The sequence below is a fragment of the Colias philodice genome, chromosome 22 (assembly GCF_061535455.1).
Source record: "Colias philodice isolate Cphi_HAF_F1 chromosome 22, ilColPhil1 Martin Lab GWU primary, whole genome shotgun sequence".
NCBI lineage: Eukaryota > Metazoa > Arthropoda > Insecta > Lepidoptera > Pieridae > Colias > Colias philodice.
In genome coordinates, this window is record NC_143107.1 from 6128811 (window position 1) to 6149990 (window position 21180).

The following is a 21180-nucleotide window of genomic DNA, read 5'->3' on the forward strand; positions in this document are numbered from 1 at the left end:
ACGGGAACTTTTTTTTAACATGATATTGTAAAATTCAATTGTTGTATAGCATTGCCGTTCAAAAGAAACCGTTCTAAAAAAAGTTATAGAGAAATGCAAAACCAGAAATTTTGTTAAAGTTTAAACATCGTAGATTAATGAAATATAATAGTTTTCTACACTTTATCCGTTGTTTTAAATAGTATTAACATAGATAAATTAGGAAAAAACGATGCCGTACATTTTTGTGCAGACCACATCTTTTAGGCTGATGAAAGCGACGAAAGCTACAATTTTAACCCTTAATTGGGCGCGCCTACAAAGTTGCATAAGCAGTCGCGTGGGGTGTGTAGCACCCCAGAATTAGGAAATAAAATAAAATACGAAATACATGCAAAATCAGACTTTTATTAATTAGAACATTTGAACTTACATATTAATCAACTTTTAAACATTTTTAATAATATAATTAACTTATTTTTTTATGAAAAATATTTTTTACAAATCCTAGTTTTAACCGTTGCAATTTTTACAGACTACAATCATATAGTCATTGCACACATGTTTATGGCATTTAAAACATTCAGTCTTTGTTTTCCTGTCCTTACTTCTTGGACATACATGGCACCTTTTGTATGATTGCGATCGGCCTGCTTCAGAAATAGATTCTTGGTCCGAAATTTCATGCTGTCTTTTTAGTCGTTTTTGCAGCGGTCGTGGTAGTGTGGGTATGCTGGCTCTTGATATTTGGTGAGTTTTGACTAAATCAACAGCCAGTAACTTTAAAAATAGTCTTCGGGATATATTGGGGTCAATTTTAGATTTGTATATTACATAGGAATTGATACCTGTGATATTGAAAATATGAAAAAATATCACCATCGGCCATCTTTTGGTACGTCTTCCTACATTATAAGTGGCGCACATTTGGTCGTTCGTATCAACTCCCCTTTTGGTTTTATTATAAAAATGAATAATTTCGGGCTTTCTTTTCTCACCCTTTTAGTCCACGTGGCATTTTACTGGTAACCTAAAACAAAAATATCACAACATAACCTCAAAAATTTCAAAGTATTATAATTGAACACTGTTAACATTTATCACTTGCAAAATACAATGTTTTAAAACAGAAATAATAAAATTACCAATTGGCCACTTACTCGGAATTTAGACCACACAAACAGTCACCTGGGGTGTCGTGCACCCCAAACACGCTCACCGAGCCCAACCGTCCACAACCGAGCGCCGCTCGCAACTGAATCGTGTACGTTTTACGTGTTTACGAAGCTACCTGGAAGAACAGCGCGCTAAATTCAAATTTTAAAAAGTTGTGAGCCTGGAAACCCGCTCTGGGGTGTATGACACCCCACGCGACCAATTAAGGGTTAAGGGTGCTTTATGGCCATTTGATACAGTACGGCATTAACATATTTTTACCCAACTACGGCAAAGCAAAAGGAGGGTTATGGTTGTTTACAGGTCATGTATGTATGTTCATCTATTCCCTTGTAACTTCTAAACTACTTATCAGAATTCGACAAATGACATATCATTAGAAGCGTCTGAATTGTTTACTGGATAACCAGCGACCAGCTAGCTAAAGGCTATATGGGGTTTCACAAAATCTAATGTGGCGCCCTCTAGCGGACAAAACATACAGAGTAAAAAAATAAAGTTAAGATAAATATGCAGTGTTTGGTATCATTTGAAAGCGCTTTACTTGTACATTTTGAATAATTATGTATATATTACTAGCATTTGCTTGTGACTTTACCTGTATTCATGGACTGATTGCATATAATTCACATCTTTTCGTTCATAGCTTTTTTATTAGTTCATCAATTTAACGGAGTCCATTCCACCTGACTCCGACTTTCCAAGGTGATAATTAACCACCTCGAGCTTCTTAATATTAATGTATATTTATATTTTATTATAAAAATATAAAGCGTCTTAAATTTCGTTATATGGATTTTTTTCTTTTTCAGATTTTTCCCCTTTGAACCAACGAAAATGTACGGCACATGAAAATATATTATCTATGCATAAAATACTTTAAAAATAAATTTATTTCGTGTTGTGTCAAATGACCCCCTGGAGTGGGGAAAGAGAGGGGATTACAACTCTCGATTTTTTCCCCTTGTCCCCATAATTTTTGTACGGCGTTGCGGAATAATGGATTAAAAGCAGTATAGCAATAGTATGACACAGATGCCGTACATGGTCAAATGACCAAATTTACCCCCGGTAACTCTCGGAAATTAAATAAGAATTCCGACTTGGTGGACCACCATTTTTGTACGGCACTGAGCGGTTTCTTATTATTTTTAATGGATCTATCGATGGTTAAGAATGCCGTACAAAAATATATGACCAAAATTTACCGAGTCTACCTGTACTTTTCAATTCTCATCTGCACTCAGTTGGACAGCTTACAAGTGACGGCATAGTGATGAATCTTATTATTTTTTGCTCTGCTATCGTTCTAGATATGTCCCCTGGTGGTTCATTTGACCCATATTTTTGTCCTATGCGGGCTTGTAGTCTATCACTGTATCAAATTGCATCAAAATAGGTTCAGTTTATGAGGCGTAAAGAAGAGACAGATAGACAGAATTACTTTCGCATTTATAATATTAATATTAGTTAGATTTTTTTGTTCAGTTTTATAACATTACTTTACTTTTTCTCATTAGAAGTCGATAATATAAATGTACCTATAGGTATCTCGTGTGCCATTACAATATTTTTCTTTCTTTTATTAATAAATTACACATATTGAAAACACCAATTAATCTCACAATATATAGGAGAGCCTTTTTACAATATCGGATCAATTTCAACCCCGGGGCTGTGTCTGACAAATTCCATTATACCAACATACCGAATAAAGTCGAAAACGAAGGTCACAGACCCTCGTTTTTTCTGCTTGAGTATTATAAAAAAATTGTCACCAATTTTTGTACAAATATGGAACGATACGTTACATATATAAGTACTATATTAAATATTTTTATATGACACATTTTTTTGCAGTTATTTTTATCGATGCCTATGATATGCCTATCCTATGGTATTTTTGTATTTTTTTCGTAACATTACATAATAGTGTATCATTAATTAATGATAATTATGTATTTGAAAGTAGTAGTTACATAGTTACATAGTTGTAGGTACGTACTATATGCGTTGCTATTCGTGTTGTATGCAAACTGTTTACCACATAAACTAAAAAAAGACGTGTGTCACTCGGGGACTGCCGCGGTAAAGCTATTGCATGCTATGCCTTCAAGCCACACCTCCGTGCCCGTCGGAGTGGGGAGCGTGAGGTTTTTCGTTACAAAATTGCAGGATTCGGTCCCCGCGCTCAAGGCCCGCGATAGAGGCTATGCAATAGCTTAAAAGCTTATTTTGTTAGGACTGTCTCCAAAACGGTAAAGCGTTCATAAAAGCGTGTTATAACAGTGATATATTAACTTTTAAAAAAGTTGAACTACGCAAAAAAATCTATAATAATGCCTCTGCTATCGATTTTTCATACGCCATTACTACATAAAATATTTTATAGACACGCAAGTTCATATACCATACCAAAACGATCATAAAAACAGATACTCTTTTAACTCTACATTTCATACACATACCTTTTCCCTTTCGTATAGCAACTCAAGTATATCAAACATAATAGTATTACACCTTCGATAAATATTCGAGCAAAAATGTTATTGTGATACATACCCTGAGTTATGTGTTCCCAATATATTCGTGACGTGCTTGCAAATATAAACATAATAGACCGGGAGATACTGACACAAAATTTCGAGTCATTTGTAACAGGATGGCGGTTCTACAGGGTTCTTAGTACGCAATGACAAAAAGAAAAATGATGGTGTGAACGCTGGTACCGGCGGCTTAGTCGCGTGGGCGTTAGTCAAACTCGTCGGAAAATAGCGAAAGTCAAACGATTTGTAACAGTATGGCACTTATTTTTCCTGGAAGTTTGAGGATCAAAGAATATAAATACAAAATTTCAAAGATCTAGGTGTTGGAAATCTTCACTTATATAAATTAATACTAAATTAATTTTTCAAGTATGACAGCACTTTTTCCCCCTACTAGAAGTATGGCAAATATAATAATGGTCACATTTTATCAAATACTCTCCAAAAATCCAAATGCAATACTGGTACAAAAAGTTTGGCGAAATAATTTTTTTTTGCAGATTTTCGGCGGTATGGCGACCATTTGGAATCGTCCGAAAAGTATGGCATGGCGATTTTCGTAAATGGCTGCACTACGATGGTTACCTGTGCAAAAGTTAGCCTGTTACAAATGGTTGAATAATTGTTTTATTTAAATCAACATATTCGCGTCGGTATGGCGGGCTGTAAGTCACACCGGAAAAGTATGGCATGACACTACCGCCTACTTCTTTTTTATGGGCTATCGGTAAATACTAAAATTTTTGTGTTACAAATCGTTTGACTTTCGCTATTTTTCCGACGAGTTCGGCTAACGCCCACGCGACTAAGCCACCGATACCAGCGATCACACCATCATTTTTCTTTTTATCATTGCGTACTAAGACCCCTGTAGAACCGCCATCCTGTTACAAATGACTCGAAATTTTGTGTCAGTATCTCCCGGTCTATAAAGCATGTAGTATATCGTTTATTTATACTGGAAAGCTTTTCGAATGTTATTGTCACTGTAACCTGCACAATCTTTATGTCAGGCGTTTGCTAAAGTTAGTTCAAATTATGGTAGAATCACTACATAGTATAAAACAAAGTCGCTTTCTTTGGCCCTAGTGGTCCCTATTTCCCTATGTCTCTTTGTATGCTTAAATCTTTAAAACTACGCAACGGATTTTGATGCGGTTTTTAAAATAGAGTGATATAAGAGGAAGGTTTTAGTATATAATTTTTTACGTTTTAGACCAAGCGGGCGAGGCCGCGGGCGGTAATATTACATAATAGCAAATATTTAGTCATTTGAATGCTATTTATTAATATTTTATTATTTACACCAGTTCAGTTTAAAATGTCTCGATCTGGCAGTACATAAAAGGCTGATCACCTACTTGTCCGTTAAGAAAATCTTACCCCACGACAGGACACAGGACTTCACTTATCATAATTATTCTAAACTAAATAATTAAATAAGCTTATTTATTCAAAGTAAATCTGGCATTATATATGCACAACCTCTATGCGCACAACTAACATTTTTCTATCTATATATATATAAAACTCAAAGGTGATAGTGATCTATCAACGCACAGCCCAAACCACTGGACGTATCGGGCTGAAATTTGGCATGCAGGTAGTTGTTAAGACGTAGGCATCCGCTAAGAAAGGATTTCCCGAAATTCTTGCGGGAACGGGGAAAAACGGGGATGCACGTACAAAGTCGTGGGCGGAAGCTAGTTATTAATAAAGAGAAATTGAAGTTCTTATTTACTCATAATATAACTTCGAGATCATAATATACGGGTAACAATTCTAGTCCTTAAGATGTTTGAAAGAGCATGCAAATTTTATGAAGCCAAGACAATTTAGGATTCATTAAAATTCATTGTTAATTAAACGCTTGTTTTGCAAGTTCCTATGAAATGAACTAAACTTGTTACGTAACAAAAGTATATGGAGTAATTTGTTTTCATATTAGTATGAAATATTACTACGAAATATAATATATTATGATTATTATATTAGGATTTGGAATTAATAGAATTTTAGAATACTGTTGAAGTAAAATATAAGTTTAAAAAATCAATTGTAAATATTGTAGATTTGATATTTAGTTTTATGGCATTTAAATACTTTATAAATGAGAAAAATATTGTAAATGCTAAAACAAAGCTATTTGACAAGTTCTGAATGCCCGTGATTTAAAATCAACCACTATAAAACCATTTTTTTATTATATGTATATCTGCATACAAAACAAAACCACTAGAAATGAAAAGCTACCACATTTAGTCAAACATGAAGTTGTACACACATTAAACGACTATCATATCACAACAACGATACAAAAATCAACTCAACTACAAGTCGTACAAAGCTGAAACCATTGAACACAGTTTGCGAGACCAAAACCGGTCTAAAATTTTAAAAGAGCTCGTTACTGACATCGTAGTTGAGATATTCCTTTTATCAAGTGCTCAACTAAACTGAGCCAACGACGTAACAACGCAAACTTCATAAATTTAACAGCATAAAAGCGGAGACAAAAATAGAGAGAAAAATTAATGGAAATTTATTAGAAGCGGACAAAGTTTGATTAAAACTTTGCTCAAAGTTTAAGTATGCTATCAGAGTACATTACCGCGAAATAAACTCCAGTTTATGAAGGCTTTGGGCCTTAACTTGTGAACAGGGGCCCCGAGTGTTCCCAAATTACTTGATACAGGATTAAAACAAGTCAACAATTTTAGACGCCATTACGTACCAAAATGGATCGCGATTCGCGGTATTAGTACATATAATGTTTACGTAAAGCTGATTATGTTTTAATAAATAATACGTTTTGAACGGGAAGATAAAGGAAATTTTGAATATGTAAACGCAAACAATGATGGACACTGAAATAAAGGGCTAAAACTAGTAATAGAATACAGATTAGACATCTAATTTATTGTTCCGTAGTTATCATCCGTATCCGTAGTCATCTAATGTATTGTTGCAAATTGAATCAATTTAATTAACACTAAAAATAGAGGAAGCAGCACTGAATAAGAAAAATAATAGATATCTTATTAAAGAAAAATCCTCAGAGTAAGTAGATGGACTTGCAACAAACTTCGATCCATGTATTGAAGTGCTGCCAACTTACAAAATTTGTCTTAATTTGCCAAATATCCAAACAGACGAATAACTACTATTGCAGGATATTATACCTATTATTAATAGTGCATAAATCTTATTAGTGGTATCTTCATAGTTGCATAGAATCTGATTAAAATCGATGTATTGTCGATGATTATCTTAGATGATAAAAAAAACTATTTGTATTTGGAAAATTTTAAATAGATTCAAAAGTACATTTAATTCAAAATTTTCTTAGCTCTAGGTACCTATTTACATATCACTTCCGAGTATTATGTTTTGATAATACTGCTGTTATCGATCTCTTCAATAGAATCTTTCAAGCTACATATTTCCATCGAATCTAATACGTATAAAAAATCTAATAGAAAGTTTGTAAGGATGTATGGATGTATGGATGTTTGTTACTCTTTCACGTAAAAACTACTGAACCGATTACAATGAAATTTAGCACACATATAGAAGGTAACTTGGATTAACACATAGGATAGTTTTTATTCCGGAAATCCCACGGGAACGGGAACTATGCGGGTTTTCCTTTGCAAACGCGGGCGAAGCCGCGGGTGGAAATCTAGTGTAGAATATATTTATCCAGCTTATAGTGCTTACCTTATTTCCAATAATATGTTTCCTTTTAAAACGTTTTTATATAAGTACATTATAAGCTGCTTAAAGCATCAATAAAGTACACAAGTTAAAAGTGTTCGTTTTAGATAAGAGTATTAAAACTAATCAGGCTTATAATCTGAACATAAAACTTCTAGCATCAAAGTTGACAAAGATTTATAAAAATTATCAACATTGCAGCATAGAGCTGAAGAAGATAACATCGTTATAGAAATAAAAATATAAACGTGAATAGAGAAAAGCAAGTAGAAATAAAAATAGATTAATAGAGCAGGCGCTAACTAACCTTGTGTTTTATTCAATACAAAACAAAATAATAACTCCTTTTTTCCAGTTGATTCATTCTGACTTTTCCTCCATTACCTATACTAATATTATAAAGCTGAAGAGTTTGTTTGTTAGTTTAACGCGCTAATATCAGGAACTACGGGTCCGTTTTGTAAAATTTATTTCAGTGTTAGATAGCCCATTTATCAAGGAAGTCTAAAGGCTTATATCATCACCATAAAAGGAATATCAGGACCAACAGGAGCGAAGCAATGCGGGTAAAACAAAAGGGCACAGCTAGACAAGGATATAAAAGCGTTTACATAGGTATCTATACTAATAATATTATAAAGAGGAAAGGTTTGTAATTAAGTATGTATGTATGGTTTTCACGCATAAACTACTGAACCGATTACAATGAAATTTAGCACATATAGAAGGTAACTTGGATTAACACATAGGATAGGTATTATCCCGGAAATCCCACGGGAATGGGAACTATGCGGGTTTTCCTTTGAAAACGCGGGTGAAGCCGCAGGTGGAAATTTAGTAATTACTATAAAGAAACAAAACCTCAGATAACCTATAGAGGTAGCAAAGATTAACCCATATCCGCTAGTACAATGGGCATGAAGCCAAATACTAATCTCACAGGCAATTAATAATAGTCATAACTAGATACGAAGTTAATCGAAATTTGTTCTAGCCAGGTCATGCTGCGGAATTTAGAGGATAATCTTTAAACGTTTGGTAGTAATTAAGTAGGTTATTACTGGGCTTTTGATTTAGTTTTGGCCGAATATATACGGTGTGTGGGCAAAGTTGAAGTAGTTATGATTATAGGTTATATCTTCCATCAGAAAAATAGTGTGTTAGAAGATTTGATTGTGAGAGATAGAACAATAGAGCTTAGACACTATGCTGAATGCAAATTTTTTTTGTATTTAAAATATACATATATGAATAGTTATTTGGCTATTCCCAATACGTAACTACCACAAAACGAAATTAATCAAAAATCAATTATATTATATTCATGTTTCCTTACCACGTCGATACTTTTAAAACTGCCTTCTCTTCCACGTAGCGATCTGACAGAAGGATCTCAAGCATTTAAGTAAACACATTATATAGAAAATAGGATCAGTACCACATTTGAAATCTGCGAGCGCGTAACATGTTGTCGAGTACATAGTAAACTACAGAATACATGTAGTAATGGATACAGCGTGAATGTTCCACCTATCGTATACCATTCTAATCCGCTTAGTCACACTTCCATACAAATCGATCTGTTTTAAAGCCAGAATTATCCTCTTAACTTACGTAGCTTATATTGATGTGCGAACGTTAGATATATAACCCAATTCGCTCGTTCGTAACGTCCCTAGACGGTAAGATAGCATGACATGCATGACGTGGTATCATGCATGAATGAATTTAATGATTGAAATGAATGACCTGCAAACCACGTAATTTATTTTGTGAAAATTTCGCCATCGTGTTCAAGTTCAACAATCTGTGCCAACAGGGTTGCCTGGAAGAGATTGCTTTTAAGCAATAAGCCCGCCTTTTCGTACGTATGTGCCTTCGTGTTAGATTCTTTTTAAAAAAATTTTTAAGCTATTGCATAGCTTCTATCGCGGGCCTTGAGCGTGGGGACCGAAACGAGAAATTCCGTAACGAAAAAACCTCACGCTCCCCATTCCGACGGGTGGAGGTGTGGCTTGAAGGCATGCTACACTACGACAATAGCTTTACCGCGGCAGTCCCCGAGTGCCACACGTCTTTTTTCTTTTTTTATTCTCTATATACTATATACAGATTGCTGGTAGATTAATTAATGTGCTTTTCTATTTTCTGTTCTGCAATCGACATGCACCCATGATCGTGTAGATTTGTGCATGTCATGCAAAAGCTTAATGTTTCATGCACTCTACTCAGACTGGACGCAAACTACATCTTATATAAAAATGCATTTGATGTTTTGGTCACTCATGCAGCTTGAAGTAAACGCATGTCATGCATGCAATACTGTCTAGGAATAACATTACACATATGTTGCCAGTAGTTAAATCGGATTTTGGCAAGCGTATCAAACAACCGATCGCCTACTATGTTTACCGATCCAACCTGTATAGCAATAGCATGACACAATACATCGCTCGGTGTGTTCGAACGAAATGGCTATCACGTCTGAATGGTTCTAATGTAATCCGCAATGGATACCGCACAAATGCAAAACCGCCGTGGAATGTGGATCCGTAATCGATTTTTTTTGACGGCTGCCAACTCAGTACAAAGCGAATATCGCAAAAAAACGGGGAATTTTATAATGATGTTGAAAAGTTCTGAAAAAATATAATTATACTTTGTTGTAACTTTATTTGCATGTGTTTAAGTATAACCATTATTGAATATAAGTTATAAATTTGTTTACGTGAAATATACAGTATTTTTAGGGAAACATAAGCAAATTATATTGTTATGAAGACTAAAGTAAAATTTTATTAGAAGTAAACTTATCTATTAATCTTTCCAAAAAACTTAGACATGAAAAGACAGTATATAACAGAATACATTAATAGAAATTTTCAAATATATTCGATAATATTATGGAATTTAGATGTAAAATTTTAGATCAACAACCATTAATTAGACTTTATAATTAACTAGCGGTCCGCCCCGGCTTCGCCCGTGGTACATATTTACGTTTTCTCTAATATCATAAAAACCATCCTCGTACTTCAAGGAATATAATAAAAAAAGAATTATCGAAATCGGTTCAGCCATTCTCGAGTTATGCGCTTACCAACACATTTTGCGATTCATTTTTATATATAAGATTATTGAACTTGTATATTTTGCGCCAAATATGCTTGTAATTAATTTACGAGGGGCATGCCAAAAAAAACTAGATACTCGAAAACCATAATATTTATTATTTGTTACTTATATCTATCTTTTCAAAGTATTCACCCCGAGCATGTATACACTTTTCCATGCGCTTAAACCACTTGGAAAACACCTCTGACCACTCTTTTCCAGATACCTCGGAAATTTCGAAATTATAGGCAGCCAATGCATCTTCCTTGCTCTCAAATCTATTTCCTTTCAAATTTTCTTTAATTTTGGGAAACAAGTAAAAATCACAAGGTGCCAAGTCAGGAGAGTATGGCGGGTGAGGCAGGATAGACACATTTTTTGAATTAAAAAAATCAAGTGTTCTGGCGGACGTGTGCGCCGAGGCGTTGTCGTGGTGCCAAAGAAGGTGTCGGATTCCTGACTTCGGTCGCTTGTCACACCAAGCTGACAATACCTACTGAGGGGGCACAAATTGACACATACTACTCAGAATTAACTGTTTTTTGATCCTCTAGCACTACAGTAGCGATATGACCGGTCTTACAAAAAAACGAGGCAATCATTTGTTTTTGCGTGCTGCGTGCACGACGACATTTCGTTGGTGTTGGTTCATTATCGAAGCACCATACAGTCGATTGTCGTTTTGTTTCGGGATCGTAGTTATACAGCCGTGTTTCGTCACCTGTAAGTATATCGTATACGTTTTTCTTCTCGCCTCCGTCGAATTTCTCTATCATAAATCGGCACCAATCTACCCGGCGGTCTTTCTGCTCATCGGTCAGTTTGTGCGGCACCCATCTTGAACAACGCTTACGGAGAGAAAGGTGATCATGAATAATGGTTTGCAACGCTGCTGATCCAATACCCAGTTCTCGCTCAAGCTCTACATATGTAATTCGTCGGTTTTCGCGAATAAATTTTTCAGTTGCTTGAATATTTTCTTTAGTGACTGCGGTTGGCGGCCGACCTGTCCTCGCTTCATCTTCAAAGCTTCCCCGTCCTCTTTTGAATTCAGCAAACCAATTAAAAACTGTTGCTCGTGAACAAGCAGATTCACCAAAAGTAGTAACCAAAAGTTTAAAACATTCTTGCGGCTTTAAACCTTTTTTATAATCATAATAAATCATAGCGCGAAAATCTCGTCGATTGAGTTCCATTGTTGCAAGCAAATTCCCGCCAGATTGTCACAAAAATAAGCCTTTATGAGCAAAAAATATTTGAATTCAAATATGTTCCATATTTAAATTTGACACTAAATAACTAGTGTTTACGATGGTGTATAACTTGCCAGTATCAAATTATTAAGTAAAGAGCATCTAACAACTTTTGGCATGACCCTCGTAGTTTTTGATAGGTACTGCTAATGAAATACAAACAAATATAAATAAATAAATATTTCAGGACAATTTTCACACAAGGCACGATCTGATCCCATACTAAAATTTCGCTTGTGTTATGGAAACCAGATGGCTGATAAACATACATACCTATATAATTTTAAATAAATACGTATATAGATAATTAACACCCAGACACAGAGCAAACATCTATGTTCATCACACAAATATTTGCCCCGGGTGGGAATCGAACCCACGACCTCTGGTTTGGAAGGCAGGGCCACCACCAACCAAGCCAACCGGTCAGTCATACCTTATTGAATATTCTTTACCAATTAAATCATTATGAATAATTTTCCCTTCGATTCCGATAGCATCAGTGTAACAAACTATATCATAATTAAAAATGTCCTCTTTATTTTAAATTAATTGAGAAATATTGAGTATAATTCAAACAAAACATCGTATTTCAACTAAAGTTAATGACAAGAAAATTTTACTTTAAAATTACTTTCCAAAAAAGGACTGAAAAGAAATGTTTTTAATTCGACTTTGCTGTAAAAACTGCAGGATTCTTTCAAAAAGCGGCCATTTTAAATTCGACGTCAAAGGCTTTGAGTTTTATTTAGTGTGAACTAAATTAACTATTTAACATGATTTCATATGTTTTTGTGCTGAAAGAAAAGGTAAAATAGAAGTATGTAGGTATATTTTTAACTAGATTTCCGCCCGCGGCTTCGCCCGCGTTTTCAAAGAAAAACTCGCATAGTTCCCGTTCCCGTGGGATTTCCGGGATAAAACCTATCCTATGTGTTAATCCAAGTTACCCTCTATATGTGTGCTAAATTTCATTGTAATCGGTTCAGTAGTTTTTACGTGAAAGAGTAACAAACATCCATACAAACTTTCGCATTTATAATATTAGTAGGATAATTCACAAAATAAATACAACTAGCTTACCGCCCGCGGCTTTGCCCGCTTTGTCTAAAACCTAATAAATTATATACTAAAACCTTCCTCTTGAATCACTCGTTCTATTAAAAAAAACCGCATCAAAATCCGTTGTGAAGTTTTAAAGATTTAAGCATACATAGGGACATAGGGACAGAGAAAGCGACTTTGTTTTATACTATGTAGTGAAGTGCAAATTGAAAACATTGAACAAAACTAAATCAATTATTTCCTTTTATATTCAACTAAATATGACTCTACAGGTAAACATCGTGACTTGCATTATGGTCAGTAAGACATGTACTTACTTTTTATAGATAAATTATATCAATACTAGCAAGCAGCCCTGGCTTCGCATGGCTGAAATGCTGATGTATTATAATATACCATCCTCTTAATCCACTATCCACTTACAAAAAACACACAGACAGACAGACAGGCAGCGGTATATAACTTTGTTTTCTTGTAACAAATCATGTTGAGATATATATTATTGTTTTCGTAACAAGGCAGATTTATATTTTTGGTTTTATGGCATTCAAATGCTTTATAAATATAAAATAAAGAATAGAAAAAATTCCCGCCTCGTGATCGAATTTTTGGGTCACGAGTGGCTGAGTTCGTTAGGCATCCGCCCCGGAATGGCGCGAAAGGATGCGGGTTCGAGTCCCACCTCGTGATCGAATTTTTTCTATTCTTTATAAATTTATAAGGCAGATTTATCGAATCATGACACGCAGAACGCAGGTGAGCTTTTACAGAGAAAAGATCTTATATCGTCAACATCCCAGAACAAATCTTCAATACCATACCAATAATAAAATTGGAGTGTCTGTTTGTAATATTAAAATAACCGTTTTTTACTAATGCATAATATGTACCTATACACTTTACATATTCCAAATATATATATTTTTTAATTAACAATTTCTCTCTGCCTTTTTATGCGGCTAATCTCTAGAACGGCTAGACCGATTTTGATGGGACTTTTGCTAACAGACAGCCGATGTATTAAGAATATTGATATTTCATAAGGATTAGGAACGTTAGGATTCAAAGGAAAACCTCATGTACGTGGGTAACACCGCGGGACTCGAGATAAATAAAACTGGTACAAACTGAAACAATATACACACAATATAAACCACACATGGTTTATTGTAAGTGAAATCATGTCGGGGAAATCCAATATCAAGTTTGATAACAAAAAGGGTAACGAGTTGCAGTAAGAAACTTTTCTTATTACATTACATACCCTTTTAATTCTGACGATGTCTTTCACTCCTAATAATAAACACAAAAGTTTGTGACGATGGATGGATGTTTGTTATTCTTTCACGTAAAAACTACTAAACCGATTACAGGTATAGGAAAACGTTCCTAGGAAATATTTTTAAAATCTGTAAATGCAGTTCAGAATATCAAAAAGTTATGGATCCAATATAATATTTTGGAAAGAAATACAGTAAGTTAAAGAATGCTAAAATTCAAGGATGCATAATAGCAATACCGTCACGTCATAGAGTAAAGCGGCGATTTTGGTATATCTTTGAAACTTGCCAAAGAAGTGTCAAATTTGACACGTGTGCTCTTTTTTTTTTTGTTTGATTAAACTGTGGTGCTGAACAAACTTTCTTTATTTCAGTGTTCTTAAATTATTAATGGTATATCTGCTGAGTTTTATACGCTCTATTTCTATATAAATTGTTATGAATGTGTGTATAAATAGTAATTTCCACGGCGGAATGGTTATGTAGTTTTTGTTATTTCGTAAGCGCAAATGGATGTAATATATTTTTGAGATAGTTTATTAGATAGATAGTAATATCACGAATAATATAATACTACAGAATATGATATGAAATAATTCTTTAATAATAACATCGCTATTCGCTGCTATATTTCAATAGTAATATGAATTTATATATGTAGTTTTACTTATAGATAACTAGCTCTCCGCCCGCGGCTTCGCCCACTTTGTCTAAAACCTAATAAATTATATACTAAAACTTTCCTCTTGAATCGCTCTATCTATTAAAAAAACCCCATCAAAATCTTTTGCGTAATTTTAAGGAACTAAGCATACAGACACACAGACAGCTGTATGTAGATTTATATTAGAATCCGAACCAAAAGAAAGAAGTACCTATTAAAGAACACAACGGTTTAATTTATTCCCTACTATAAAATTTGTAATTTCACATACATTTTTCAGGATCGGTAGTATATACTATAGTTACTTGCATATGAAAGTAACTATGTAGTAATTGCACAGAAAAACCAGGCGTACCATACAATGAAGAGACCTATATAATTTTTCCGTATTATTTCTCACATTGCCATACAAAAACATGTGTTGGCACATTCTCACAACAAACATACATCAAGTCGCTCCTTTCAGTTTATTTGCCTCGTTTTAGGGTTCCGTGGAATGAAAATATGCAAATTTTTTAATGTGCTCTTTTAAAATGTCCGAATTATTATGATGATTTATACAAAACAAATAACTGCTTAAATTCTTTATGAACTTGGAATTTAAAATTTTGATTCTTTTAGGTAGGGAATTCTAGGTTATTTTAAAGATTTAGGAATGCAAAGAATTATAAAAAAGTTTCGTCATAGCACAGACATTTAAAATTTACCCTTCAAAAATGTTTATAAGTATGATTAACAATATGACTTGTAATTATTGAAGTGTATAAAGGACTATATTTTTATTTATTTATTCCTTTTAAAACTGAATATTTTACAAAATAAAAACCTGTTGCCTATACTTAGTACAAATCGAAATGATTTCACAGTTCCACATTCAGCACTATAAACTATACGGAATCCCTTTACAACCAACCTAACCTAACTTTTATTCCTCACACACGATTGTTTTACTGACCATTAATATCTTTCAACGCTACCGCAAACTCTTATTATTTTATGACACCCTGGTACATTTAATTCTGCCATTCGGATACTGCATTTGTTTTGTTTTATGATTTTTCACGAAACTTCTATTGTTATACAACAATGATATTTCATACCTTGGCTAGGTTTTAGCGGTTTTAACATTATTTATGTGCACCAGTCTTTATTGCGTGTGCTTTTTTCAGCTTTTCACGATTAAATATGATAGTTAACTTGATAACTAGATCGTTCAGAAGTAGGTCACATTAATATTATATGAAAATTGTGATTCAAATGTCTGCCCTAGTTTTATCTTTTTTTTCAATTAAATTCAAACAAAACTTGCGATTTCACGAAAAAATTTTCATCGTCAAGATCTCTAGATGACGCGTAATTTTAAAATTCAGGCTACTTATTTTATCAAATAACAAAAATATACATAGTTAATATAATATTTAACATAGATTTTTAATAAAGTATTTAATTTTATTAACCGTTATTATATTTACATTTAACAATATCAAATTACGTTATTTACTCTCGTAGATACCACAAACAATATCAAACACGACCTTCGAAGAAAAAGCAACAAAGTATAATTTCGCATTTATTATAATCCTTCGAGAATATTCGCTATGTTGGAACAATTCCCTTCATCAAGATAACGTATTTGTTTGTTACGTAACATGACATTTATTAAGCAAAGCCACAGTAGGCAGATATAACCGTAGGGAAACTTCATACGACACGTTCGTAGGTCACAATTGACCGATATAAGGGTATTCTTATATCTGTCAATTGTGATAATACCCTTACGATTCTCGTAAATTATTTATTTATTATTTTGACGACGTCCGCAGGATTGCTGGCCACAACTGACGGCAAAGAGCCAACGACCGGGCTCAGTGGCGTGCATTAGAAGAGGCCAACGTCCAGCAGTGGCCAACCAAAGGCTGATGATGATGATGATTCTCATAAACACGCCTGCTTGTGAGCGTGAGCCATTTCGAACGTGTAGTATAAAGTTGGCCTACTGTTTCTATCTGTGTACTAAGGCAAAGCTGAACTTTTTGCGCACAAACAATATGGAATCTGCATTACATCTTGTTAAACAGCCGATAAACTTTATTTGGTAACTTCTCGATTGTAACGAAAGTTTCTATGTCGCATATATTTCTTTTGTTTTGATATCTGAATATGTTTTACTCGTGTTTTACTGTAAACAATGTTTTAGTACTGTTACCCTTTACAACATACAGTTTACATGTTATTATTACCTTATCGTTCATATTGACAATTCCTCATCAAACTAAAAATATTTTAGGACAAAATATATTTCAGGACAATTTTCACACACGGCAGGATCTGATCCCATACTAAGCTTTCGCTTGTGTTATGGATACCAGATGGCTGAAACATATACATACATATTATATAATTTTAAATAAATACTTATATAGTTAATTAACACCCAGACACAGAGCAAACATCTATGATCATCACACAAATATTTGCCCCGGGTGGGAATCGAACCCACGGCCTCTGGCTTGGAAGGCAGGGCCACTACCAACCAAGCCAACCGACCAGTCAAAAAGATTATAACAATAATTTCATAAAATTTGTAGGATTATTTGTTAGATGCTCATTTTTTTTCACGAAAGGAGTAGAGACATAGATAAGAATTAATTTACCATTAAGCAAGCAAACAAGTTACTTTTAATCTGTACTAATATTATAAAGCTGAAGAGTTTGTTTGTTTGTTTGAACGCGGTAATCTCAGGAACTACTGGTCCGATTTGAAAAATTCTTTGAGTGTTAAATAGCCCATTTATCGAGGAAGGCTATAGGCTATCATCACGCTAAGACCATCAGGAGCGGAGCAATTTACAGCTCGTAAATAATAAATTTATTTATTATAAATTAATTGGATTTACAACAAATTGTAAAATAGTTTGTACCAATTAAAGTACTATTTGTACATTAAACAACCTACTATTAAATTAGGCAAACTCCCACACACGAAAAACGACAACATTTAAGACCATTTCCTATATAGGCCCCGGAATCACAGACACAATAGAAAATCTATTGTGTCGTGGACCGATCGGGCCGTTCGGGGCTCAATGGGTTAACTTTTATATCCTTATCCTATAAACAGCAAAAAAAATAACCATCAAATTGACCGGAATATAATAAACATGACATTTGTATATAAACTTTATTTATATTGATAAAGAGGAAAAATATCAACCACCTACATTTTAACATTTTACATGAACCTGGCTAACCTTTATATTACTAAAGAGATTGAAATCCAAAAAGGTTTTTGTTGACATAGCATAAATACGTGATGAAGTAGTAAATCTACTTGGATTTGGACGTCGTATATAAAATATTATTTTCACGATTTTTGTAAGCTTTTGTAAATAAAATCACGGAAAATAACACACTCGTCCATGTTAGTTCTATAAACAAAAAATTCTAAAATCTCTCTATATGCTTCTTACTCTTTCATGTCTTGATAAATGTTTAAACAAGTCATACTGTAGAATAGCATAGATTATTTTTTGTTACAAAACTACTAAATTTTTTTAAAGATTACCTAGTTTGAAGCTTGTAAAAGAATTGCTATCGCAAAGTCAGATAAAACGCAATGTATCGAAGCGACGTGTTAAAAATAATAATGCAGTTTGAATTGGATATTTAATTTTATAGCATTCAAATACTTTATAACCGATTCATTTAAAAAGAATAGAAAAAAATCGATTACGACTCGGGATTCGAACCCGTATCTTTCACTTTGCCGGGGCGAAATTATTTCTCATAAATCATAATGCAGTTTTCTTAACAATAAAATGCATTCTCTTTTTTCTTATATAAAATGTAGTTACACTCTAAATTGTGGACTATTTTTAAATGATTTATATAATGTATATATTCCTTTGGCTACGGTTCATAGGATTTTATTTCACAGAAGTTATAACAATATTCAATTGTCCGTAAGTACAATGAATGGCTTTTATAGTAACGAGACGAATATAGTTTTCTTATGGATACTACACAATTCCATTTGTTAAAGAAATATGACGATTATTTCAAGAGTTTCGTATAAAATCTTTGTAGTAATTTAATCTATTATTTTAAAAATCCGTATTGTCTTCCAACAATAAAAGATAGAAATTTTTACTAAAATAACGTTATAGCATTTTTACTACCCGATTTCAAAATAAGGAAGTAGTTTTCGACTGTACTTTTTTATTGGGAATTTAACATCAGAGCTTTTGATTGGATGAATTTATTTTGATAAAAAAAGAATTTTATGATTAAAATATTTTACTCTACTTAATAATAAATAATTACACATTAAATAAGTGTATTATATAACATACTTCATTACAATTTCATCAAACAATAGTTGTGAAATTGACACATCACATTTCTAATAAACAAATAAAATAAAAAATACAAGATAGAAGAAACAACAATGTCCACGCTAAAACTAAAGTAAATTACGTACCGATAATTTACGCCTACAACGCGTTCTAGTCCTAACCAAATTATAATTCCCCAAAACGTTCACGCGTTAATCGACTTAAAATAAACAGCATTAAGCATTCAAATCGCATAGCCGATGGATTGAAATTCTGAATCGCCACTGATGAATTGTGACGTCACTAGAAGTACAAACGTGACTTTTCCTGCACGTTTTAGTTTCTATCGAACATGTCTGATATACTAGGCTTTGGATTGATTAAATTATTAGGGCATTGTTTTGTATTGAGAATAAATATTTTAATAATAATTTTTAAACAGGTTTTGTTCAAATATTCCTTAAAAAACGTTTATAAAATAATGCATATTGCTTTAGTGTGTTTGATTAGACGCTGAATATATAATATTAAAGACATTATAACGGCATAATCGTAAAAAAAATTCGTTTCCGGAATAGCTAAAATAGATGATAACTGTTCTGGTAATTAATTCGGTAACAATTTTTCCAAATAACAAAATCAAAAGCTCTATTGAACACTGACTTTTCCAAACACAGTCGAACCGCTTTCAGCAGCGTAGCCGCGGGTATATTAACAATTTATCCTCATACGTTCCCACTGCTGCGACACAGACCTCCTATGAGGGTACAGGCCATAATCCACCACACTGGCCAAGTGCGGGTTGGCGGACGTCATATGTCTTCGAACTTTTGATTCTTCGACATGTCGGTTACGTCACTATGTTTTCCTTCACCGTTCGATCAGTAATGATGTTAAGAATATACGCAGATAAATTGAAAAATCATCCTGCACGCTTGCTAGGCTTTGAACCCCTGACTTGACTCGATATGAAGTCCGAGGTCCTCACCACTAAGGCACGACTGCTTTACAAATTATCTTTTTACAGGCTTAGGTAAATAAATTCACATAAATGTTAATCACGATGTTAATACCATTGGTCAATACAAAACCAATATGTGTGAACTTATAATTAAAACACGGCGAATACAATAGCTCCGTTATTGATTTTAACTCTATTTACCAACAAATTACTACGCAACAATGGCTTCAATTTGCTCAGACCATAATCTACTAACGGCTTACATCTGAATAGATTTAATTAAGATTAAGATCAGCCTTCATCGAATGTTCCAGAACAATCGAGATTATTTTACCTGACGGCAGTTAATGGCGGTTCTGTTGGAAAAATATGACAAAGGTCAGAATATGGAGTATCTGTTTCAATGTTTCTGATTAATATTTTGATTAATGTCTACATCGAAATGTAGAATCGACAAATAAGGTGTGAAATGATGATTCAATTACAACAGCGATGCAACGAAGCAAAAAGTTGATCATCAGTGAATACCAAATCACATAAATTGCACATTCTTCTTTGTTTTATATAGAAATATTTGGATCATATTTTATACCGCTCTATAAACTATACAATTGTATTTAAAGGCCACAGCTGTATCCCATACATTTTAAAAATAAACCTCTATTTCCCGAACCGTATAAATAACTATAGACAGAAAACTAAACTAAAATTGACAAAAATATTCACCGCTACGTTTCGATTCACACTCGATTGGCAAAAAACAAACAAATCAATATTCAAATTTTGAAACCATAAATCTCTATTGTTTGTATTCAATATTTCGTCTGAAAGCCTGAAAAATCTAAACATAAAATGATTCCCTTTGAGATAAATTTACCTTTAAATTATCCGATAATGTAATGTCCTGTAAATGGGCTTGAAATAAAGAATGAATTAGATCGTCATTGAATTGAAAACGTTCTTTGATAGAGATTGTCTTGTATTAATATAGGAAAATTAATATAGGAGTATTATTAATGTCATTAATTTAATACTTAAATCTTTATAGATATTTTAAGTCCTCGCAGAACATTATGTTATCAGCTAGACTG

The 21180-nt window shown here is 33.4% G+C and overlaps 1 long non-coding RNA gene across 1 annotated transcript; it reads right to left on the reverse strand.

Annotated features, from left to right (window-relative positions):
• Positions 1-929: 929 nt before the first annotated feature.
• On the reverse strand, positions 930-1368 carry LOC149478482 (uncharacterized). Its single transcript, XR_016317419.1, has 2 exons — positions 1140-1368; positions 930-1009 (listed from the first exon to the last, which is right to left on the reverse strand). It is a non-coding gene; the product is annotated as an uncharacterized LOC149478482 (long non-coding RNA).
• Positions 1369-21180: the final 19812 nt, after the last annotated feature.